Source organism: Leuciscus leuciscus (assembly GCF_965113295.1).
Source record: "Leuciscus leuciscus genome assembly, chromosome: 10".
Lineage (NCBI taxonomy): Eukaryota > Metazoa > Chordata > Actinopteri > Cypriniformes > Leuciscidae > Leuciscus > Leuciscus leuciscus.
In genome coordinates this window covers 10,880,303-10,906,500 of record NC_138734.1, presented here as the reverse complement: position 1 = coordinate 10,906,500, position 26,198 = coordinate 10,880,303, and the positions used below count along the sequence as shown (strand labels likewise).

General features: G+C 45.4%; 1 long non-coding RNA gene across 1 annotated transcript; it reads left to right on the top strand.

The window, feature by feature from the left end:
* Positions 1 to 2,773: 2,773 nt before the first annotated feature.
* On the top strand, positions 2,774 to 26,189 carry LOC309508624. The gene is made up of 2 exons (XR_014209616.1): positions 2,774 to 2,889; positions 24,862 to 26,189. It is a non-coding gene; the product is annotated as an uncharacterized lncRNA (long non-coding RNA).
* Positions 26,190 to 26,198: the final 9 nt, after the last annotated feature.

Below are 26,198 nucleotides of genomic sequence, written 5' to 3'. Positions count from 1 at the left end.
GTGTCGTCTGCAAATTTCAGGAGCTTGACAGAGGGGTCTTTAGAAGTGCAGTCATTAGTGTACAGGGAGAAGAGCAGTGGGGAGAGAACGCACCCTTGGGGGGCGCCAGTGCTGATGGTGAGGGTCCTGGATGTGAGCTTCCCCAGTCTCACTCGCTGCTGCCGGTCCGTCAGGAAGCTGGAGATCCACTGACAGATTGAGGATGGCATGGAGAGCTGAGTCAGTTTGGCTGTGAGAAGATCAGGGATGATGGTATTGAAGGCCGAACTGAAGTCCACAAATAAGATCCGTGCATAAGTCCCAGGTCTGTCAAGATGTTGCAGGATATAGTGCAGTCCCATGTTGACTGCATCATCCACAGACCTGTTTGCTCTGTAAGCAAACTGAAAGGGATCCAGCAGGGGTCCAGTGATGTCCTTCAGATAGGCCAACACCAGTCTTTCAAACGACTTCATGACCACAGACGTGAGAGCGACAGGTCTGTAGTCATTAAGTCCAGTGATTTTAGTTTTTTTGGGAACCGGAATGATAGTGGAGCGTTTGAAGCAGCAGGGAACTTCACACTGCTCCAATGATCTGTTGAAGATCTGCGTGAAGACTGGGGCCAGTTGGTCAGCGCAGGCTTTTAGACAAGCAGATGAGATGCCGTCTGGGCCTGAAGCTTTCCTAGTCTTCTGTTTTTTGAAGACTCGGCTCACGTCCTCCACACAGACCTTAAGCTCAGGTTGGATGGCAGAAGGGGGGAGGAGAGGGGTTGCAGGAGGTGATGGTGGATGTGTGAAGTGCACATCAGAGCGGGTGTGAGGTGTGAGTCTGGGCTTCTCAAACCTGCAATAAAATGCATTGAGAGTGTCAGCCAGTTGTTGATTCTCCACAGATCGGGGGGATGGTGATTTGTAGTTGGTGATGTTCCTCAGGCCTCTCCAGACTGATGCCGGGTCGTTGGCTGAAAACTGGGTTTTCAGCTTTTCAGAGTAGCTTCTTTTAGCAACTCTGATCTCCTTTGTCAGTCTGTTTCTGGCCTGGTTATACAAGATTTTATCCCCACTTCTGTAAGCATCCTCTTTGGCATGACGAAGCTGTTTGAGTTTCCCAGTAAACCATGGTTTATCATTAGTGAATGATAAGAATGTCCTGGTAGGAATGCATGTATCCTCACAGAAACTGATATATGATGTTACAGTATCTGTGAGCTCATCCAGATCGGTGGCTGCAGCTTCAAAAACAGTCCAATCAGTGCAATCGAAGCAGGCCTGTAGATCCTGCTCTGCTTCATTGGTCCATCTTTTTACAGTCCTTATTACAGGTTTAGCTGATTTCAGTTTCTGCCTGTAGGTCGGTATAAGATGAACCAAACAGTGATCAGAGAGCCCCAAAGCTGCCCGTGGGACGGAGTGATACGCATTCTTTATCGTGGTGTAACAGTGGTCCAATATATTACTGTCTCTGGTAGGACATGTAACATGCTGTCTGTATTTTGGCAGTTCACGGGAGAGATTTGCTTTGTTAAAATCCCCAAGAATGATTAAAAGAGAGTCTGGGTACCTTTGTTCCATTTCAGCTATATGTTCAGCCAGCTGTTGTATCGCCGCGCTCACACACGCGTCTGGAGGAATGTAAACATTCGCGAGAATGAATGAGGAAAACTCCCGTGGCGAGTAGAAAGGTTTACAGTTCATGAAATGCACCTCTAAGTTAGGAGAGCACATCTTCTTCAGTGTTGTTACATCTGAACACCAACTTTCGTTAATGTAGAAACACAATCCACCACCTCTCGTTTTCCCCGTTAGTTCCGCGATGCGATCCGCTCGGAACAGCTGAAAGCCCGGCAGATGTAGTGCGTTGTCCGGTATGGCTTCACTCAGCCAGGTTTCAGTGAAGCACAGAGCAGCGGAGTTTAAAAAATCCTTGTTAGTGCGGGTGAGGAGAAGAAGTTCGTCCATTTTGTTAGGAAGAGATCGGAGATTTGCAAGATGAATACTGGGGAGTGCAGTGCGGAGGCCGCGCTCGCGGAGTTTCACCAGCGCGCCAGCGCGCTTCCCGCGTTTGCGTCTGACCGCGCGTTTGAACAACACCGCTGCCCCTCCGACGAGAATGTCCAGTAAAACGTCTGAGTAATCAAAATCTGTAGAAAAGTTGTCTGGTGTGTGTTTCCTAATGTCCAGTAGTTCGTCTTTGGTGAAACTGATAGGAAAAGAATGACTAAACGCAGAACAAACCAACAAAAACAACACAATAACTGGAGAGCTCCACACCGAGGCAGCCATCCGCGGCGCCATCTTGTTCGTATCCAAGATGGAATCCCTTTACCACTCTACAGATAAAGCGTCGTCGGGAAACTCAATTCGCGGATCTACCTGAATTGACCAAATTAAATTCTGTATCAAAATTATAAGGAAACACCAGTACTTTGTTTAGGCTTGGTTTGTAGGGAATTCCAAACCTGCGCACATATATTCAAATGCACATAACTGTAGAACCAATTCTTAATGCGCATGTGAACGCCATCAGCGTTTCTCACAGGTTCGCGTTTAAAGTTTGTGTAGAGAGAATGGTGTCGTCTTAGCGGCCCATAATTTAATAACAAATGATCGTTGCGACGGAAGCGAATCAATCAAAACTAACTTTAGCTGGAAATAACTTTATTAAAGAACCGATATAAAGCCAAACAATCTTACCTTAAATTATACATTTATCTCTGTAAAGCTGCTTTGAAACAATCTACATTGTTAAAAGCGCTATATAAATGAAGATGACTTGACTTGACTTGACTAGGGAGCCAATGCAGTGTTGACAGAACAGGGCTAATATGGTCATACTTCCTGGTTCTAGTAAGAACGCTAGCTTCTGCGTTTTGGACCAGCTGTAATTTGTTTATTAAGCGTTGTTGTAAACTTAGAATCGAAGACCAGGAGACTTTTGGGATCACGTTGAAGAAGTTATTCTTTATTGAGGACTTCGTGTTGACGTGGCTGCAGTTCTTCAAAAGTCTGACTAAGGGAACTTTATATGGTATTTTATATACATTTTAGGAGGAGGGACTTTTAGAGGTGGAGACAGACTCAAACCAAGCAGGGGGATGATTTGATTAAATCAAGAGTCAGCATAACACTATCATTCAAATGATCCAATCAGCCTGACAGCATCACCCATACCTTCATTCCGGATACAAAGGTTAATGTCCAACACCTGGGTTCAAGTTCAAGTTCAAGTCTTTATTTTGCCAGAACGACCCACATCGCCTGGAATTCATTTTGGTGAATTGGCTCACACAAGACAATGCAACATAACATATACAATAAAAACATGAAATCTAAACAGAGAACAAATACTTAGATTACTGCTAATAAATAGTAATAAAACTGATCAGCCAAAGTGCTAGTGCGTTTAGTGACCCTAAGAAGAAGGAGGGCATAGCTGTGTCTGTATAAGTAAAGTAGATAGAGATTGTTGTTGTGAGTTGAGAGCCTCACAGCCTGCAGGGTAAATGCTATTAGAAAAACGGGTGGTTATACTTCCTAACCTTCTGCCTGATGGTAGAGGGATGAAAAGGGAATTAGCTGGGTGAGATGGATCCTTGAGTATTTTCAGACCAGTTTTGAGTAGACGGATGTTATAAATGTCACAGATCTTAGGGAGGTCCAACCCAATTATTCTTGACGCAGTGCTAACTACCCTGTTCAGTGCAGACTTATCCTCCGCCGAGCAGCTACCCCACCATACAGTGATGGAGAAAGTGAGAATACTCTCTATCACAGCCCTGTAAAAGTGGAGCATTCCAGCCTTGGACACTTTAAATTTCCTAAGTTGTCTCAAAAAGAAAAGTCGCTGATGAGCTTTTTTAACAATCTGGCTGACATTGAGGTTCCATTTGAGACTGGAGGATATAATGGTCCCAAGGAACCTGAAACTTTCCACCCACTCTACAGTTTTGTCCTTGATGGCCAGGGGCTGGAGCGACTTAATATTTTTGCTCCTAAAATCAACAACCATCTCCTTGGTTTTGGAGATGTTAAGGGACAAGTTGTTAATTGTGCACCACTCAGCCAGCAAGGACACTTCTGTTCTGTAGGCCGATTCATCATCATTAGTGATGAGGCCTACCACAGTGGTATCGTCTGCAAATGTAAAAATTTTGACTGAGTCATGGTGAGAAAAACAGTCATTGGTATAAAATGAATATAAAAGGGGAGACAGAACACACCCCTGGGGGGGCGCCAATGCTGGTGGACATTGATTTTGACAAAAGGTTATTAACCCTAACCACTTGAGATCTATCAGTTAAAAAGTCAAGAATCCACTTACATATGGACTCCTTAACCCCCAACCCCAGGAGTTTGTCACACAATCTCTTTGGTATAATATTAGTAAAAGCAGAACTAAAATCAATAAACAAAACCCGTGCATATGTAGCTGTCCCCTCCAAATGTTGAAGAATATTATGGGTGCAAAGAGAAACTGCATCTTCAACAGACCTGTTCTCCCTATATGCAAATTGGTGAGGATCAAGTGACGTAGCTGAGAGATTATTAGCCACTAATCGTTCAAAAACTTTCATAATAACAGAGGTTAGGGCCACTGGTCTGTAGTCATTCAAACAACTCACATTCGACTTCTTGGGCACAGGAATGATTATAGCTGATTTAAAACATGCTGGGACTTTACATACTCTAAGGGACCAATTAAAAATGTCAGTGAAGACATACGACAGCTCATTGGCACACAATTTAATAGTGGCAGCAGAGACCTGATCGGGGCCTGATGCCTTCCTACAATTTTGTTTCCTCAACAGAGATCTGACCTCTTTTTCTTCTATCAGAAATGGTGGTTCGAGAGGACCTATGTCATTGAGGAAATTAGAGCTGACTGAACATTTAGGGTTGCATTCAAATCTACAATAAAATTCATTTAGTTTATTAGGTAGTGAAGGGTCATCATCAGAAACTGTGTGATTGTTTTTATAATTAGTAATCTGTTGAAGGCTTTGCCAAACACCCCTGTTATCATGGACACCAAGCTTAGCTTCAAGCTTGGCCCTATAGTTAGCTTTAGCCTTTCTAACAGCTCTTTCAAATGCATATTTAGCCAGAGAATACTGACAGATATCTCCACTCTGAAAAGCACTCTTTCTCTCCAGGTACAACATTCTAATATCCTTACTAAACCATGGCTTGTTATTGCTATAAACAGTCACAGTTTTAGAGGGAAAACATACATTTTCAGCAAAGTGAATATATGAAGTAACAGCATCACAGTATTCGTCCAGGGTGGTGAACTCACCCCTGAAGACAGACCAGTCAGTAGTATGAAGGCATTCTTTTAATTCGTTTTGTGCTTGTATAGACCATTGTTTAATCACTTTTTTTGTCGGATTAGTAGATTTCAGTCTCTGACGATATCGAGGAATGAGGAAGACAGTGTTATGATCTGACCTTCTCAGAGGGGGCCAAGCAATAGAATGATATGCATTAGAAATTACACAGTAGCATTTATCTAGTGTCTTTTCACCCCTGGTAGCAGTATGAATCTGCTGCTTGAACTTGGGTAGTGATTTCTTTAAGATTTCTCCACCTCTGTTATAAGAGCCGCTAGCTGCCTGCAAGCCTCCTTGGCTCCCGCTTTAGGTGGAATGTAAACAGCGGCGAAAATGACGGAGGAGAACTCCCGCGGGAGATAAAAGGGTCTGCATTTAACAATTAAGCATTCCAGTTCCGGTGAACAATGTCGCGAGAGGACGACAGAGTTGGTGGACCAGCTTTGGTTTATGTAAAAACAGACACCCCCACCTGACTTCTTCTGTGAATCCTGCTGCGATCGATCAGCTCGTAGTAGAGTGAAACCCGGCAGGAAAAGACCCTCATCCGGCGTGCAGCCATCCAGCCACGTCTCGGTCAGGCATATAACAGAACAGTCAGCAGCATCCCGCTTAGCTCGAATCAGGATAGCCAGCTCGTCCTGTTTGTTAGTCAGGGAGCGGACATTCGACAGGATCATGCTGGGAAGCGGAGAGCGGTGAACCCTCTGTCTTAGTCGAACCAAAACGTCCGCTCGTTTGCCTCTCTTCCTTGGAGGTCGCTTGTGTCTGTAAGCATTGGCTTGACTGCCAATATTTCCGGCAACATTCCTCCAGTAATCAGAGGCCGGGAAGTTTTGCAAAGTGTCCCGAATACATAATAGTTCATGTCTGTCATATGTAATCAGACTGACAGAATTGTCAACAAAACAGAACAAAACGAGACAAACATAAACACAGAGCCACATCGCGTCGCCATAGATCGGCGCCATCATGTCATCTAAGTCATGATACTGGTTTGCTTGACTTAATCTTCTTTGAAATGTCATCATCTATGCCTCACATGCTAAAATCAGTATTCTTCACCGTGATGTTTATGTAAGGAAGCATATCTGAAATAGATTCTTAAAATTTGTTATTCCACAGTGCCCCGTTTGAGAGTTCTAAAAAAACTCACAAAATACAAATTTAAACACTTAAAAGTTCATTCTTGTAACTTGTGATCGTTACAGGCACATAGCACATGTTCTGTGTTGATTTTCTGTATTTGCATGCTGACACAGAAACAAACATGCAATTAGGGTCCGTGAAGTCCTTACGGGTAATAGTCTATTCTGGTTGGAACTGTTATTTCCTTGTGCTGGACGTGAGTCATTTGTTGGTTGACACACTTGATACTAACAGGTTTCCGAACCATGAAAAGTTATCTTCAATCATCTGGTGTAATTTTGTTGAAAGATCAAGAATGTCTTGTTGTATTTTGTTCAAGTTCTCTGATGGATGACTGAAGTTCCTGTAGGTGAGTCTCTGCGTTGTGTATTTTTTTTCTTCTGTGTTGGTTGTAGTCTCTGCAGTTGGTCTAGTTGTTTCCTGGAGGTTGGGTCTTCATATGCAGGTGTGTAGGTCAGTGCATATGATTCTCGGGATAACCGTCAAGTGGTATCTGCACAGAGTTAAGAAAGAAAACAAAAAAGAGAACAACGGCAACAGAGCAGTATTCGTTGTAAAGACTGCAAACATTAGGATTGTATCCTCTGTTCAATCTGAGTCTGCTATTGTTGTTCCATCTTTCCCTATTTCTTAATTCATGAGACACCTAAAAGGAACAGTGAGGTGAGGATGGACTAGTGGTTGGGAGGCCTATGAGGGAGTCTTCACCGCAGGGTGGGCCCCCGAAGCATATTGCTTTCGGTTCTTCCCTGGGGCTCTTCACTGGTCCATGTGTCCATCCTATCCTATCCCTGCAGGGGGAGGAACAACCTTGCATTGTGAAACATGAGTCCATGTTTTCTTTCCCTGACACAATACTGCAGCTGCTGTAATCAACATCACTTGATGTGGTCCGTGCCACTTAGGCTCTAACGGCTTGTGTCTGAATGATTTTATCATGACCCATTGACCTGGGACGATTGTGTGTCCACCTTCTGGTGGAGTTTGCCAACAAAACTCAACTCTCTCTCTAGCACTCTGTACTGCATTTGTAAGGTGTTCACAGTAAGAGATCAGGGCATCTGAGGCAATGTGAACATCAGCATTTCTAAGATCAATCACACCTGGCATCTGCATTGGGCGTCCTGTAATAATCTCATGAGGGCTCAGTCCTACTGATCTGTTAGGTGATGCTCATTCTGGCAGCGCTTCAACCCATGACACTCCTTCCTGATGCATTTTGCTTAGCCTGGTTTGATCTTAACCTGTCCTGATGCTTGTGGCCTGTAGGGGCAGTGAAGATTCCACTTAATCTTCAACATTTTAGACACTTCCTTAACTACCTGTCCTGTGAAGTGTGTACCTTGATCTGAGTCAATGCAATCTGGTAATCCCCATCTGGGAATGAAATCAGTGACAAGACATTTAGCAGTATGTGCAGCGGTAGCACGCCCTGTTGGATAAGCTTCTACCCATCTTGAGAATTTGTCTATTATTACCAAAACGTCAGTTTTTCCCTTACAAGGGGGCAACGAGATGTAATCAACTTGCAAGTGACGAAATGGTCCTGGTGGAGCTGGGGTATGTGCTGCTGGTGTAATGGCTGCTGGTACATCATTCTTTTTCTGACATGCAACACACCTCTTGGCTGTTTCTGTGGCTACATTTCTGAATTTTGGATTCCACCATTGATTTGAGAACCTGTGATTCATCGTTGCTGGACCACTATGACCCAAATTGTGTATTTGTTGAGCCAAATATGGTAGCAGTGATTCGGGAGCAACATACTTTCCCCCTTTGGTCCAGCAGCCGGATGAATCCACAGCGGCTCCTTTGTCTAACCATGTCCATGCTTCATATAGAGGAACGTCTTTGTACAGATCTATGATGGATTCAGGAGGCAGAATTGTCTTCTGTGTTGTACTACCTGAACACACTTGTACAGTCGCATAGGAACAAGCCTGTTTAGCTGCTACATCAGCAAGAGCATTACCTTTAGCTTCCACAGTATTAGTTGTGAGATGTGCTTTCACTTTGATCACCGCTAATTTCTTTGGAAGTTTCATGGCAAACATTAGATCTTTCACTAATCCAGCATGCTTAATGGGGGATCCAGCAGAAGTTAGAAACTGTCTGGTTTGCCAAATGACACCAAAATCATGAACTACCCCAAAAGCATACCTGGAATCTGTGTAGACATTTGCAACTGATCCTGAAGCTAGCGTGCATGCTCTTGTTAAAGCTACTAGTTCTGCAGCTTGAGCTGAAAAATGATCTGAAAGACGACCTGAAGCAACCACTTCAGTGGTGGAAGTTACTGCATATCCAGCTCGTCTGTTACCGTCAATAACTTGAGCTGAACCATCAACAAACAACTCCAATTCTGCGTTTTCTATGGGAGTTTCTGCTATTTCACTTGTCGCTGTGTATGTAAGCGTAACACAATCATGAGTCATTTCACCTTCATCCTCTAACACAACTTCAGTCATTGCAGACATCATACATGAGGAGGGGTTCGTGACTGGTGCAAGCTGTAAAACAATGTTTGGGGCTGTGAGAGTTGCTAACCAATTTCCCCTACGAGAGGAAGTGACAGAAGTGACTTTTGCTTGATTCATTAGTGCGGATACTGCATGAGGACATTTTACGTTTACAGTTTGACCTAACACCATTACTGATGAAGCCTGAAGAGCTAGATGAACTGCCTGTACTGCTCTGAGGCATGGGCCCATACCTTGAGCGACTATGTCAAGTTTACCAGAATAGTAATGAATTGGGCGTAAACTGCCCCCATGATCTTGCATTAGACATGCAGTCATGTGTTCATGGACATAAAGCACAAAGGGTCTATCAGATTGGGCAATTCCTAATGCTGGTGCTTGACATAGTGCTCTCTTCAAATCATTGAATGCTTTGAGGTGAAGTTCTTCCATACAAACAATATCTGAATCTTTACCATGGCCTTTCAACAAGTCATAGAGAGGCTGAGCAATCCAGGCATATTCTTCAATCCACGGTCTACAGTAACCTGCTGTTCCTAAAAATGAGCGTAGTGTATTAATGGTAGTAGGCGGAGGTATGGCTTTGACTGAAGCCGCTCGATCCTGTGTAATGGATTTATTTCCTGCACCAATTGTTTGACCCAGAAATGTGACTTGCTTTTTAGCAATTTGAGCTTTGTGAAAGCTGCATTTGTGTCCTTTTTTATGCAAATAGTCCAACAATGCTGCCAATTCAGTTTGATGTACCTCGTGATCTGTTGAGGCAATCAAAATATCATCGACATATTGGATCATAGTGGACTGTTTTACTGGACATTCTGGGTCACACAAATCACGTCTGACAGCCTGATGGTATATGGTCGGGGAGTTTTGAAATCCCTGAGGCAATCGGGTCCACTGATATTGTTCATGGTCAACTGTGAATGCTAACCATGGCTGGCTGTCAGAGTGCAACGGTACAGAAAAGAATCCATTAGACATATCAATTACTGAAAAAATCTTACAATCTAATGGTAAGCCATTACAAATTGTAGATGGATCTGCCACTAGGGGGGTGATTTTATCAATATGTTTATTGGCTACTCTGTAGTCTATTGTAAGTCTCCATGTTGCATTGGACTTCTTTATGGGCCATATGGGTGAATTACATGGACTGTTGGTTTTAACTAGCACTCCTTGAGTCAGCAACTTTTCTTCAATAGCTTTGATTCCCTGTATGGCTTCCTTACTAATCGGATACTGTTTGGTAACCGGGGGTGGAGTTCCTGTCAATTTGACTGGTTCCACACCAGTCAATAAACCACAATCATCCTTGTCATTAGCCCAAATTGGATGATTCAGTAAGAAAGCATACTCTGGAGGGATTGCATTATTGGTAGAAATGTGTGCTGAGGAAATTTTAATGCTAGCAGATTTTGAAGACATGTCTAAAGTTAGATGTATTTGTCTCAGGAGATCCATGCCTAAAATTGCACCTGTATTCAATGGAGCACATAGCAAATTTGTAGTCAGAGTTTTCGTGCCAAATTGTACCTCTATGGGCAGGGTTTCATACAAAACAGAATCTTCACCTATTACGCCAGTTAAAGAAAGTTTGGTTTTCTTGTACGGGATGTTTAAACCTTTAGCCAATTTTGTAGGAATTATTGTAATCTCTGCACCTGTATCAAGCAAAAAATCAATTTCTTTTTATTTTATGCTACCTTTCACAAAAAATATTTTGTCATTGTGATGTGTTACAGGGGAAAGGTAGCTACTCACAGCCCCAACAATTCGTTTTTTTCCTGGTCTTGTTGTGCTCTTAGAAGAGCCTGAACGAGCTGTCCTAATTTTTCAGTGGACACTTGCGAAACTACATCAGGGTTGTAAGCAGGCTGAGAAGGAGCAGAATTATGCATAACATTTCTTTTTGTATCTTGCAACTTCTTCCTACATTCCCTCTCCCAATGTCCTAAATTTCCACAGTAGTGGCATTTGCCTTCTTTTTTAGACCACCTGTTTTCTTGTTTTGCTGTGCTAAATGTAGCTGCTGCTGCTACTCTCACTTTGGCTTTAACATCAGCATCTCTTTCCCATGTAGCCAAACGGTCTAAGTTACTTCTGAGAGTTCTGGTACACCAAGTTAGATCTAAGAGTTAGATCTTATTCGGCTTCAAGGCCATCTGCCCAGATGCGGACTAGGGGTCCATTATCATCTCGCATGCTTTCAGGGTCATCAACAATTCCACTATAAGTTACAGCTACCTGACAGAACCTCTCAGTATATTCACTAACAGTTTTTATTGTACACAACTGGTAATTTTCGACCAATCTATTTTGGGTCCTAAGAGATTCTTTAGGATTTTCAAAACACCTTCTCTCAAATCGCCTTTACTGGCATGTTGCAGTTTGGAAGTAACAGCAGCCTCAAAATGGTTGAATTCAGATTCAGTTAGAATTTGTGACATCAGCTGTGTGACTTCTGGCAACGTCATGTCGTAAAGACGCATTTTACTGATCAATGCTCTTCTAAATTCAGAAAAATTGGTGCGTGCTGAGGGTAAGCTCTGGGTTAGTCTCTCTACATCTTTTGCCCCTAGCGCTTTGGCAACAGTTTGTATTTGGACAACAGAAGAGTTGGGAGGAACACTTTCAGTTCCTTCAATTCCCTGAGATCTTCTCCTAGCGCCACATACCTTTACTGAGTCTACAGGCTCATCAGTTACTGATTGGATGGCTACATCTGTTTCAAAGAAAGCTTGTAAATCAGGGTAAATGTTATCCGGCTGACTAACTTCTTCTACATCAGTTTTTCCTATAGCTTTGTTGCGGTTCAATTTCTTGGTCAAAGAGGAAACTCTAGCACGGAGCTCTTTGTTCTCTTTCTCTAGCTCTGAATTATGCTGAGCCTGTTCTGTAGTTTTTGCTAAAAGAAACTCTCTGTGGCAGCAGATAATGCCCTTCACATTGTTTTTGCGGATGCTTGCTCCAAGCACCTTTTTACACTCATCTACTGACCAAGTTTTGTCTGGGTGAATTTCATATTTCTGACTTAGTTCCTGTCTAACTTTTTCAGTGACTATTAGGTCCATTTGTTCTCCTAACAGTGTTTTGAATTCACTCTCTGACCACAAAGGAGTTGCAAGTCAAAAATTTTCATTTGTGGGGATCAGTCTAGCATTTTTCCTAAACATTTTGTGAATTTCTATGTTACCACACAAACAAACACTAAAACTTCTCTCTACTGTCTACAACAGAGGGTACACTTGTTAACACATCAGCTATTGTTAACTTTCCAAATGACCAACACTTCACACTTAACCTCCCTGCCTACAAGAACAGAGGATAAACCAAAATATAAGCAATTTACGCTAAACTTCCCTGCCTGAAACAGAGGATAAACCAAAATATTAGCACTAATGCTAATCTTCCCTTTAAAGCAGAGGATAAACAAATTACTAGCAATTTACGCTAATCTTCCCTGCCTGAAAAACAGAGGATAAATTTCATCTCTAAAAGAAAACTTTTTAGAGGATAAACTTAGTTAACAAAACACTGCAGCTGTCTGTTTAACTCTTCTCTGACGGCACAGAGGAAAACCACAAATACTGGTCTGTAGCGGTTCTTTGAATAGAGTGAAACTCACCGAATCGTTGGTTGTACAGAAACATTTCGTCTGGAACTCAGTCAGAAAAGTTCATTCTTTGTTGAGATCTTTGAGCTTGAAGTTTCAAGATTCAGTCTGGAACTCAGTCAGCTTTGAGATCTTTTTGGAGCTTGAAGTTTTCAATCTGGAGGAAGCTGGAAAGATTCCATCTGGCAATCTTTGTCAGATCTTTGTTGAGCTTGAAGTTTCAAAATTCCGTAAAAGTTCATTCTTTGTTGAGTTTCAGTTTCTCCATCCGGGTCACGGCAGCAAATTGTTGTAAACTCAGAATCGAAGACCAGGAGACTTTTGGGATCACGTTGAAGAAGTTATTCTATATTGAGGACTTGGCGTTGACATGGCTGCAGTTCTTCAAAAGTCTGACTAAGGGAACTTTACATGGTATTTTATATACATTTTAGGAGGAGGGACTTTTAGAGGTGGAGACAGACTCAAACCAAGCAGGGGGATGAGGTGTAGTGTTGAGAAATGATTCTCTGATAACCAAGGCACTCCTTAATTAAAATGTCTTTATTACAAAATTGACATGTCTAACTGGACAACTTTAAAAAGCCCACGCGTAGCAGCATGGAGCCTTCTTCAGGGCATAATGAAGCAGATGAAAAACTGATCTTATAAGGACAAACACACACAAGTAGAAGCAAACACACAGGTGCTGGCAATCAGTGTTAAAGGGTCTACAGATAATTGCTAGGACACGCCTCTCACACGGTTCTCAGCACTGAAGCTATAAATCACAATAATAAACAGAAACACAGGCAACAAATAGCATGCATATATATATATATATATCATGCATACATTGCTAGGGCACACCTCTCACATGGTTCTCAGCACTGAATCTGTTGATCACAAAAATAAACAAAAAACACACAAGCAACAAATAGCATGCATATACATTCATGCATATATTGATAGGACACGCCTCTCACATGATTCTCAGCACTAAAGCTGTTGGTCACAATGTAAGCAAAAAACACAAGCAACAGGTAGCATGCATATATTCATGCATACACATGCATATACATTCATGCATACATATGCATACACATATACATATACAATACATATGAAAAGTAAGTAATCACAAGAAAAAACAATATTACAAAATCACAGAAAAGGTCTATAATCTATCTCCTCATTTAATCCTGGATAGTCCATTGCTTTAAAACTCCATATCCAAAAGGTTTCACGTTGCAATAACCGTTTTAAAATGTCACCTCCACGTATTGATTTTTTAATAATTTCAATGCCCTGAATTCTCAAAGATGATGGGTCACTATGATGTATTTCTTTATAGTGTTTGGCCATAGGGTAATCTTCGTTGTTGACTCGGATTGCGTATTTGTGTTCATAAAACCGCTCTTTTAGTTTTCTTTTAGTTTTCTTTTAGTTCTGCCCACATAGAAACACCCACATGGGCATTGTAGGCAGTACACCACATATTCAGAGTTGCAGTTAATAAAACCATTAGTCTTAAATTCTCTCTGCGTTCTCAGATCACCAAAAAATCTTACTCTGAATGACACCCTCACAATGACTGCAAGACCCACATCTATAGGTCCCCCACAATCCTTTTTCTAACCATGTTTTTTTTTTAGGACCTGGAAGGTAGCTTCTTACAAGTTTGTCCCTTATAGATGGTGCCTTCTTGAACACAGTCATAGGCGGCTCTGGAAAAACGCTTTTCAGAATAGGATCACTTTGAATTAACCCCCAATTGGACTTAATTATTTGTTTCATTTCAAAGGCACTACTACTATATTGGGGAACAAAGACAGGTCTAAAGTTGTTTTTAGCCATGTCTTTCCTCCTCTTTTTCTTTTTTAGTAGTAGGTCAGAGCGTGTTGTGGAGCGTGCTTTAATTCTTGCTTTTTCTATTATCATTGGTGAGTAGCCCCTAGCCCTGAACCTTAATGTCATATCTTGAGCCTGCATTTCAAAATCAGAGTCTTTGTTGCAGATGCGTCTAAGACGCTGAAATTGTCCAAAAGGAATGTTATCTTTCAGGCTCCTTGGATGGAAGCTGTCAGCCCTCAATAAAGTATTTCTATCTGTGCTTTTCCTATATATTGTTGTGTACAAGAGATTATTGTCATCTATAGAGATAGTCAAATCCCAAAAATGAATAGATGTTTTTGAATGTTCAATTGACAGTTTTATATTTGAGTTAGTTGTATTGATGTACTCATGAAACTGCAAAAGTTCTTCCTCATTCCCAGACCAAACAAAGAGAATATCATCGATAAAGCGTCCCCAAAATACTATCTTATCACAGAATTTGTTACTAGATCGATTATATGTATTGCTCTTCCCAGTGACCTAAAAATAAATTGGCATAATTAGGAGCAAAACATGCACCCATCGCTGTGCCCTTGAGCTGTCTAGAGAAATTGTCTTGGAAAAGAAACACATTATTGTGTAAAATCCATTCTGTGAGAGAAAGTAAAAAAATGGTTGGGTGGTGACGTCTCCGACCTATGTAACAAATAATGTTGTAAGGCTAATAGGCCTTCCTGGTGTTTAATATTGGTATATAGGGAGGCTACATCTAAAGTCACCAAATAACAATTTCTAACATCTGTGATATTCATAAGTTTATGTCACGGGGTGACAAATAAGCCCGGGACTATCCCCGCCAGAGAAAGCCCAGTTCAGTCTGTGACTGAGTTCACTACAGCTTGAAGCCCACCGAGAAAGCCCAGTTCAGTCTGTGACTGTGAGTTCACTACAGCTTTGAAGCCCACCTGTACGGTGTGAAGTTTCTGTCTTCCCCACGACACATGTGAGAACATTATATTGCTGTATGAAGTATTGACTCTGTCTGCCCTAGAGAAAGCCCAGCTCAGTCTGTGACTGTGAGTTCGCTACAGCCTTGAGGGCCACCTGCATGGAGTGCAGTTCCTGGTTTCCCACGACACCTGTGAGAACATTATATTGCTGTGTGAAGTTATGATTCTGTCTGTTCCAGAGAAAGCCCAGTTCAGTCTGTGACTGTGAGTTCACTACCGCTTTGAAGCCCACCTGTACGGTGTGAAGTTCCTGTCTTCCCCACGACACCTGTGAGAACATTATATTGCTGTGTGAAGTTATGATTCTGTCTGTTCCAGAGAAAGCCCAGTTCAGTCTGTGACTGTGAGTTCACTACCGCTTTGAAGCCCACCTGTACGGTGTGAAGTTCCTGTCTTCCCCACGACACCTGTGAGAACATTATATTGCTGTGTGAAGTATTGACTCCGTCTGCCCTAGAGAAAGCCCAGCCCAGTCTGTGACTGTAAGTGTGCTGCAGCCCCGAAGCCCACCTGTATGGAGTGAAGTTCCTGGTTTCTCCGCGACACCTGTGAGAACATTATATTGCTGTGTGAAGTTATGATTCTGTCTGTTCCAGAGAAAGCCCAGTTCAGTCTGTGACTGAGTTCACTACAGCTTGAAGCCCACCGAGAAAGCCCAGTTCAGTCTGTGACTGTGAGTTCACTACAGCTTTGAAGCCCACCTGTACGGTGTGAAGTTCCTGTCTTCCCCACGACACCCATGAGAACACTATACTGCTGCGTGAAGTTACGACTCTGTCCGTCCTAGAGAAAGCCCAGTTCAGTCTGTGACTGTGAGTTCACTACAGCTTTGAAGCCCACCTGTACGGTGTGGAGTTCCTGTCCTCCTCACGACACCTGTGAGAACATTATATTGCTGTGTGAAGTTATGATTCTGTCCGTCCTAGAGAAAGCCCAGTTCAGTCTGTGACTAAAGCCCAGCTTGGTCTGTGACCGTGAGTTCGCTACAGCCCTGAAGCCATCGGTACGGTGTGAAGTCCCTGTCTTTCTTGCGACACACGTGAGCCATTCTACCTGTGACCGTGAGTCCGCTACAGCCCTGAAGTTCATCTGTAGGGTGCGAAGTACTCACCCGTCCAAGACACCCGTGAGAGTTGTGCACCGCTCCTGAGCTTGCCCCCTCCTGCCCTAGGGGAAGTCTCGTATGGTGTTTACGGAGGACCTGCTGCAGTCTACCTGTCCACTTCTTACCGTTGTAATTGCCCTTGGTGTAGAAGGAGCCTGGTCGACCTACTTACCGTAAGATACTTACCTACACATTATTGACTGCTGTGAACTGTTCCCCTCACGTGCAAGAGGAAAGGAAACTTGGATCATCTACCCACCTGTGAGGAACTCACCTGTCCAATACTTACCTGTCCAGCACTCCTCACTGGGAATTGCCGCCCGTGGGGAAGGGTGTGTCTGCTTGCCCCGCCTGGGATCCTCCCTGGACGAGGGAGAGAAGAAGACTTTTAGATTAGGATTATAAATCATTTTACTCTCAATAAAATTGTTACTTTTATCCTCCGTCTCTGGTCTCGTCTCTGGCACGCTCCTCAAAGTGTTCTTGGTCTAGGGGTGGGTGTAGTCTGGTTCGGCCCATCCCGACCTGTGACAGAAATTTGGCGTAGTCGGCAGGATTACACTTTGAGTTGAGCGACCAGAGTTGGTGATGGCAGAGGGGGAAGAACCTGGGGCTCGGCCACCTGTCATGCCGATCTTCATGGGTGCCCCGTGGGCCCCGAGGTATGGAGGCCCGGGGTCTGAAGTGAGTCTGTCGGAGTGGAAAAACCAGGTAGAGTACTTGGCAGGACTCCAGGGTCTGAATGCCATACAGAGGGTCCAGTTTGTGTTGAATTCCCTGGAAGGGGATGCAAGAAGGGAAGTTCAAGCAGCACCAGAGGCTAATCGAGCAACAATCCAGGCGATTTTCGACTTCCTCACAGGGCAATATGGGGATACCACCCCGGTAGCAGCACTGAGGGCGAAGTTCTTTAATTCTCGGCAAGGCCCTCGACAATCCGTTCGGGCATTCACCTTACAACTGCGGGAGCAGTATTCTAGGCTGACGGGGAGACAGGATCATGGCCTGGGGGGAGAAGAGGTCCTGTTGCGAGACCAATTTGTGCTGGGACTACGGGAGGGCCCAGTTCGCCAGAGTTTGCGGGTACAACTGAGGAGAGAGCCGAATTTGACTTTCGAAGAGCTCCGACGGGAAGCTTTGGCCCTTGAGCATGACCAGGCGGAGCATGCGGGTGTCCCCAGCTGCCTGGCTACGAACGTTGTTGAACAACCTCCGGCCCCGGCGGCGCCCGACTGGAAGCAGGCCTTCCGGGAAGAATTAAAGAGGGATGTCCGTGAGCAAATGTCTGAGCTATCCAAATCTGTGAGGGAAGAACTACGTCGAGAACGGCCCCAGTACCCTCCTCACTCTCGAGAGCGGGCCTACTCCGATGGGGGTCGCCCGTTCGAACATCGTCCTCCCCGGTCAGTGGGCTCTCGATTTCAGTGGGATGCACATGGGCGTCCCATCTGTAACGGCTGTGGAGAACCGGGGCACTACGTTCGCCAGTGTTCCGCTCGACGGGCATCACAAGGGGGTTTTTAGAGTCTCCGGCCACTGTGGGTCAAGTGGTCGGGACCCCCTTGTCAGACCCCCCTCCTTCGCTATCTTCTCAGAGCTGCCTGGTAGGCCGTTGTCCGGTGGTTGTGGTCCAGGTAAATGGCCAGAAAATCCGGTGTCTCTTGGATACGGGTTCCCAAGTGACCCTGTTTTCAGAAAGTTTGGCCCAGGAGCTGTTTGGTTCCGGAAGCCAACTCCCTGCAGAGGCCCCCTGGCTGACGCTCCGCGGAGCAAACGGGCTGGACATCCCGTATGTGGGATACTTGGTGACCGATTTACAGATCCATGGAATTCTAGTACCTCAGAAGGGGGTAGTGGTCGTCCGAGACCCGTGTTTGGGGTCCCATCGTGCCCTGATTGGAATGAATGTCATCTCGGACTGTTGGGAGGACCTGTTTCGAAGTGCACCGGCACGAGCGGCCGCAACATCTGCCGGCCAAGAGTGGGACCGTGTCAGGGCCGATTGCCGCCGGATATGTCTGGCTGAACAGCAGCATGATCGAGAGAGTGTGGGAAGAATAGTTTGTCGCTATGCCCTGTCCATTCCAGCTCAAAGCGAGGCTGTGGTCCGAGTCAGGCTTCCCCCTCGACGTTACCGTCCACATGAATGGGTCCTGGTGGAACCCCATGACGAGGGTCCTAAGGTGGAAGTAGCTCGAGGACTAACCATCGTCCGAGGGGATAGGGTCCCCGTCAGAGTTCGGAACGCAAACCCCTTCCCGGTGCTTCTATACCGCCACCAGTGTTTGGCCCGAGTGACATCCGTGAAGCCACAGCAGGTTCACGAGCAGGGGGAAGTGAGTTTTGAGCGGGTGAGTCCAACGGTGGTTGAAGTGGCCCTAGCTCGAGTTAGTTCAGGAGTGGAGGAGAGCGGGAGAGGATTGCCGGCCCATTTGCAGGGAGAGTCTTTACGGGGCGAAGGGTTGAGGGAAGAACAAACGGGTCAACTCCACGAGTTCTTGAAGGATTGGCAGCACTTGTTCGCCACCCACGAGGAGGACTATGGCCGCACAGATGCGGTGAAACACCAAATTCCGACTGGAGACGCGGCGCCGAGCCGAGAACGTTATCGACCTGTACCCCCGACCTTGTACCCGGAGGTTCGTACCTTGTTGCGGGGAATGCTTGCTAGAGGGATTATTCGTGAGAGCAGCAGCCCTTGGGCCGCACCTATAGTATTGGTCCGCAAGAAAACGGGCTCCTGGAGGTTCTGTGTGGACTACCGGAAGTTAAATCAGGTAACTAAAAGAGATGCTTTCCCACTACCACGAGTCGAAGATTCCCTCACGAGCCTCACTCAAGCTGCCTGGTATTCTACCCTCGATCTAGCCAGCGGCTACTGGCAGGTGCAAATGGACGAGCATGACCGAGAGAAGACGGCATTCACTACCCCCTTTGGCCTCTATGAATGGGAACGGATGCCATTCGGGCTTTGCAACGCTCCAGCCACATTCCAACGGCTGATGCAGCGTTGTTTGGGCAGTCAGTTGATGGACACCACTCTCGTCTACTTGGATGATGTTATCGTGTATTCTCCTGATTTTAAGTCTCACTTGGAACATCTGGGGCAAGTCTTCCGTTCCCTTGAGCGTTACGGGTTGAAGCTACAGCCCGACAAGTGTCAGCTCTTCCGTAAGGAGGTTAAGTTCTTGGGACATGTGGTCAGTGCGGCGGGGATCTCGGTTGACCCAGAGAAGGTGGTGGCAGTGCAAGAGTGGGCCTCACCCCAGACGGTGCGTCAAGTGCGGTCATTTCTGGGCTTTGTGGGTTACTACCGGCGATTCATACAAGACTTCTCCAAGATTGCTAAACCGATTAACCAACTGCTTGGAGGCACCGGGCGAACCCGGGGTCGAGGGTCCCCGACGATCCAATGGGACCCAGCTTGTGAAGCTGCCTTTCAGAGGCTTAAACAAGAGCTGTTGCAGGCCCCGATCCTAGCCTATGCCGATTTCACGCAACCATTTATTCTATACACCGATGCCAGCCAGCTTGGTTTGGGTGCAGTACTGGCACAGAAACAGCAAGGAGCGGAAAGAGTCATTGCTTATGCTAGTCGAAGCTTACACCCCGCTGAAAAGAACGACTCAAATTATAGTTCCTTCAAACTCGAGCTGTTAGCCATGAAATGGGCACTAAGCGAAAAGTTCAAAGACTATCTTTGGGGGGCCAAGGTACAGGTTGTCACAGACAATAATCCGCTGGTACACTTACAAACGGCCAAGCTGGGGGCAGTAGAGCAACGCTGGGTGGCACAACTGGCCAATTTCGACTACCAGATCCAGTATCGACCAGGAAAGGAACACACCAATGCTGATGTATTATCTAGGCTACCGGGGGAAGGATCGGCAGGCCATCTACAGGCTCCCGGAGCGGGGTCCGATGAGGGATTGATGGTGGGGGTCATCGAAGCCCCGGGACAGGAGTCCGAAGACCCTCCTCCATGTTGGGGGTGGGATCCATCACGTTGGAGGTCGTGGCAGGGTGAAGATGGGGATGTGCTGAAGGTACGGACGTGGGTAGAACAGGAGGTTTGGCCCGAGGGGGCGGAACGTCGAGCTGAGACTCGAGTTGTGCGAGGCTTGCTGGGACAGAGGGCGAGGCTGTGCCTAAAGGAAGGGGTACTTTGTAGGGCACTGCAGGAGCCCGGTCGAGAAGAGGAGGTCCGTCAGATCGTGGTCCCTGAAGGACGTTGGCAAGCTCTGTTGGAGGCCTATCATGGCCGGATGGGACATCAGGGGCAAGAGAGGACGTTGGCCTTGTTGAGACGACATTTTTACTGGCCCGGAATGGAGGGCACTACCAGGGCTTACCTCCAGAGGTGTCCACGCTGTATCTTGTTTAAATCTAGGAAGGAGGCCCGGGCACCGTTGGTCCCGATCCAGGCCAAGGCACCTCTGCATATAGTGGCCATGGATTTTCTCACTCTGGGGCGACCGGTGGATCAGGTCCAGAACATTCTTGTCATCACTGACCTGTTTACTAAATACGCCTGGGCCGTCCCCACTGTGGACCAAACTGCTCTTACTACTGCTAATGCCCTCTGGAGATATGTAATTCAGCCGTTTGGTTGTCCGGAAATCCTCCATTCTGATCAAGGGGCCAATTTCGAGTCTAAGGTGATCCGCGAACTGTGCCTCCTGTACGGATGCAAGAAGACCCACACGACCCCTTATCATCCTCAAGGGAACGGGGGGTGTGAGAGGTTCAATCAGACCTTATTGGGCTTACTGGGTACCTTGGAAGAGGAACAGCAGGGCCACTGGGCTGACAGGCTTCCAGCGATGCTACAGGCGTATAATAATAGCATACATAGTACCACTGGTTATGCCCCTACTTACCTAATGTTTGGCAGGCATGTGAGACTCCCAATGGATATGCTTATGGGGACCACCGGGGAAGAAGAGGGAGGAAATCTATCCGCTTGGGTGATAAATCACCATCAACGCCTGCAGTCGGCATACGAGCAAGTCGCTGGCCGGATAAACCAAACGGCAGCGAAGAATAAGAGGTTGTATGATCGTACGGCGCGAGAGGCCCCGTTATTGCCCGGTGAGAGGGTGTTGGTGCGAGATAATCGCCGGCAGGGAAAAGGGAAGTTGAGCGATCGATGGGAGGCTCAGCCGTACGTCGTTCAGCGACAACCCCGTCCAGACCAACCGGTATACGCACTGCGGCCAGAAGGAGGGGTAGGCCCCGAACGGGTGCTACATCGCAATCTGATTCGCCCTTGCCCGTATTTCCCAAAGCCAGTGGTAAGAGATCCGCCGGCCGACACGTCATGGACACCCCCGCTGGTAGGGTGGGCAGTAATCCCAAGAGGTTTAGGCCTGGGACCACGGCCGGAAGTACCTGACTCCCCTCCCCGACGGTCTCAACGAGGGAATCGGGGTCAGCCACCAGCCAGGTATGGGGACTGGGTGTCAGGAGACCGTTCTCGGGACTAGAACGGTTTGGCGGGGGGGTATGTCACGGGGTGACAAATAAGCCCGGGACTATCCCCGCCAGAGAAAGCCCAGTTCAGTCTGTGACTGAGTTCACTACAGCTTGAAGCCCACCGAGAAAGCCCAGTTCAGTCTGTGACTGTGAGTTCACTACAGCTTTGAAGCCCACCTGTACGGTGTGAAGTTTCTGTCTTCCCCACGACACATGTGAGAACATTATATTGCTGTATGAAGTATTGACTCTGTCTGCCCTAGAGAAAGCCCAGCTCAGTCTGTGACTGTGAGTTCGCTACAGCCTTGAGGGCCACCTGCATGGAGTGCAGTTCCTGGTTTCCCACGACACCTGTGAGAACATTATATTGCTGTGTGAAGTTATGATTCTGTCTGTTCCAGAGAAAGCCCAGTTCAGTCTGTGACTGTGAGTTCACTACCGCTTTGAAGCCCACCTGTACGGTGTGAAGTTCCTGTCTTCCCCACGACACCTGTGAGAACATTATATTGCTGTGTGAAGTTATGATTCTGTCTGTTCCAGAGAAAGCCCAGTTCAGTCTGTGACTGTGAGTTCACTACCGCTTTGAAGCCCACCTGTACGGTGTGAAGTTCCTGTTTTCCCCACGACACCTGTGAGAACATTATATTGCTGTGTGAAGTATTGACTCCGTCTGCCCTAGAGAAAGCCCAGCCCAGTCTGTGACTGTAAGTGTGCTGCAGCCCCGAAGCCCACCTGTATGGAGTGAAGTTCCTGGTTTCTCCGCGACACCTGTGAGAACATTATATTGCTGTGTGAAGTTATGATTCTGTCTGTTCCAGAGAAAGCCCAGTTCAGTCTGTGACTGAGTTCACTACAGCTTGAAGCCCACCGAGAAAGCCCAGTTCAGTCTGTGACTGTGAGTTCACTACAGCTTTGAAGCCCACCTGTACGGTGTGAAGTTCCTGTCTTCCCCACGACACCCATGAGAACACTATACTGCTGCGTGAAGTTACGACTCTGTCCGTCCTAGAGAAAGCCCAGTTCAGTCTGTGACTGTGAGTTCACTACAGCTTTGAAGCCCACCTGTACGGTGTGGAGTTCCTGTCCTCCTCACGACACCTGTGAGAACATTATATTGCTGTGTGAAGTTATGATTCTGTCCGTCCTAGAGAAAGCCCAGTTCAGTCTGTGACTAAAGCCCAGCTTGGTCTGTGACCGTGAGTTCGCTACAGCCCTGAAGCCATCGGTACGGTGTGAAGTCCCTGTCTTTCTTGCGACACACGTGAGCCATTCTACCTGTGACCGTGAGTCCGCTACAGCCCTGAAGTTCATCTGTAGGGTGCGAAGTACTCACCCGTCCAAGACACCCGTGAGAGTTGTGCACCGCTCCTGAGCTTGCCCCCTCCTGCCCTAGGGGAAGTCTCGTATGGTGTTTACGGAGGACCTGCTGCAGTCTACCTGTCCACTTCTTACCGTTGTAATTGCCCTTGGTGTAGAAGGAGCCTGGTCGACCTACTTACCGTAAGATACTTACCTACACATTATTGACTGCTGTGAACTGTTCCCCTCACGTGCAAGAGGAAAGGAAACTTGGATCATCTACCCACCTGTGAGGAACTCACCTGTCCAATACTTACCTGTCCAGCACTCCTCACTGGGAATTGCCGCCCGTGGGGAAGGGTGTGTCTGCTTGCCCCGCCTGGGATCCTCCCTGGACGAGGGAGAGAAGAAGACTTTTAGATTAGGATTATAAATCATTTTACTCTCAATAAAATTGTTACTTTTATCCTCCGTCTCTGGTCTCGTCTCTGGCACGCTCCTCAAAGTGTTCTTGGTCTAGGGGTGGGTGTAGTCTGGTTCGGCCCATCCCGACCTGTGACATTTACATAGCACATCAGTAGTGTCTTCAATGAAAGAAGGGAGATCCCACACTAAAGGTTTTATAAAAAAGTCCACAAATTGGGAGCAGGGCTCAGTCAGAGATCCATTGCCTGAGATAATGGGTCTACCCTCAGGTTGTTCTAAATTCTTATGGATCTTAGGCAACATGTAGAAATATGGCATTTGGGGATTCTCATTCATTAGAAAAGCAAATTCATTGTCTGAGATCCATTTTTGGTCTCTACCAAAAGATAAAATGTCCCTCAATTCGTTTTTCATTTTTACAATTGGATTTCTCTGCAGTTGTTCATAATAAATCACCGAATCGTTGGTTGTACAGAAACATTTCGTCTGGAACTCAGTCAGAAAAGTTCATTCTTTGTTGAGATCTTTGAGCTTGAAGTTTCAAGATTCAGTCTGGAACTCAGTCAGCTTTGAGATCTTTTTGGAGCTTGAAGTTTTCAATCTGGAGGAAGCTGGAAAGATTCCGTCTGGCAATCTTTGTCAGATCTTTGTTGAGCTTGAAGTTTCAAAATTCCGTAAAAGTTCATTCTTTGTTGAGTTTCAGTTTCTCCATCCGGGTCACGGCAGCAAATTGTTGTAAACTCAGAATCGAAGACCAGGAGACTTTTGGGATCACGTTGAAGAAGTTATTCTTTATTGAGGACTTCGCGTTGACGTGGCTGCAGTTCTTCAAAAGTCTGACTAAGGGAACTTTACATGGTATTTGATATACATTTTAGGAGGAGGGACTTTTAGAGGTGGAGACAGACTCAAACCAAGCAGGGGGATGATTTGATTCAATCAAGAGTCAGCATAACACTATCATTCAAATGATCCAATCAGCCTGACAGCATCACCCATACCTTCATTCCGGATACAAAGGTTAATGTCCAACACCTGGGTTGTTAGACTTAATCTTCTTTGAAATGTCATCATCTATGCCTCACATGCTAAAATCAGTATTCTTCACCGTGATGTTTATGTAAGGAAGCATATCTGAAATAGATTCTTAAAATTTGTTATTCCACAGCGTGCAGGGCAACCACCAATAATAGCATTACAATAATCTAGCCTTGATGTCATGAACGCATGGACTAATTGTTCTGCATTTGTCAATGAGAGTATATGACGTAATTTAGATTTATATTTAAGATGGAAAAATGCAGTTTTACAGATACTAGACACATGACTTTCAAATTAAAGATTGGTATCAAAGAGCACAGCCAGGTTCCTAACCAACGACGAAGACTTGACAGAGCAGCCATCAAGTGTTAGACAGTATTCTAGATTATTACGTGAGGACGTTTTTTTGTCCAATAATTAGAATCTCTGTTTTTTCAGAATTAAGTAGTAGGAAATTACTAGTCATCCAATTTTTTATATCACCTATGCATTCTGTTAATTTTGTGACTTGGTAAGTTTCGTCAGGGCGTGAAGAATTATAGAGCTGAGTATCATCAACATAACAGTGAAAACTAATGCCATGCTTCCTAATGATATCTCCCAAGGGTACGTGTACAGAGTGAACAGCAACGGTCCTAGTACTGAGCCTTGTGGTACTCCATACTGAACTTGTGATCGATGAGACATCTCTTCATTTACTGCTACAAACTGATAATGGTCAGATAAGTATGACTTAAACCATGCTAATGCAATTCCACTAATGCCAACATAATTTGAGTCTATTTAAAAGAATGGTGTGGTCGATAGTATCAAATGCAGCACTAAGATCGAGTAACACTAATAGAGAGATACAACCACCATCGGATGATAAGAGCAAATCATTTGTAACTCTGATGAGAGCTGTCTCAGTGCTATGGCACGGTCTAAACCCTGACTGAAAATCCTCACAGATATCATTTCTTTCTAAAAAGGAACATACTTGTGAGGATAACGCCTTTTCTAGTATCTTTGACAGAAAAGGTAGATTCGAGATCAAACTGCTCATAGTTTGGTTAAAAGTAAGACCGACTATATTCATATTCCCAAGAGAACAAATATGGCATTAAATGTATATACAACAAAACAAAAGCCTTTTAATGAAGCTTTTTATTAGAATCTAATAGCGAATCTGTTGCAGTGATCCTGACTTCAGCAAACATACTGCATGGAAACATTGAAAGAATCATTCTTTAGATGCATTAGAATTGCATCACATACTCCTTGTGCTGCTACATGGGGAAGCACAAATATCGATCATGACATTGCATGCCATTCATTTCAAACACAAACTCATTATCTGCTTCACCTGGACATCAAACACACACACACGGCTCAGAACATCCCTACTGTACTGCCATTTATTTGGACTTGAGATCATTGCTGTGTACAAACACCCCATCAAAATCTATTTAAACAAAATTAAGAGCTAAGG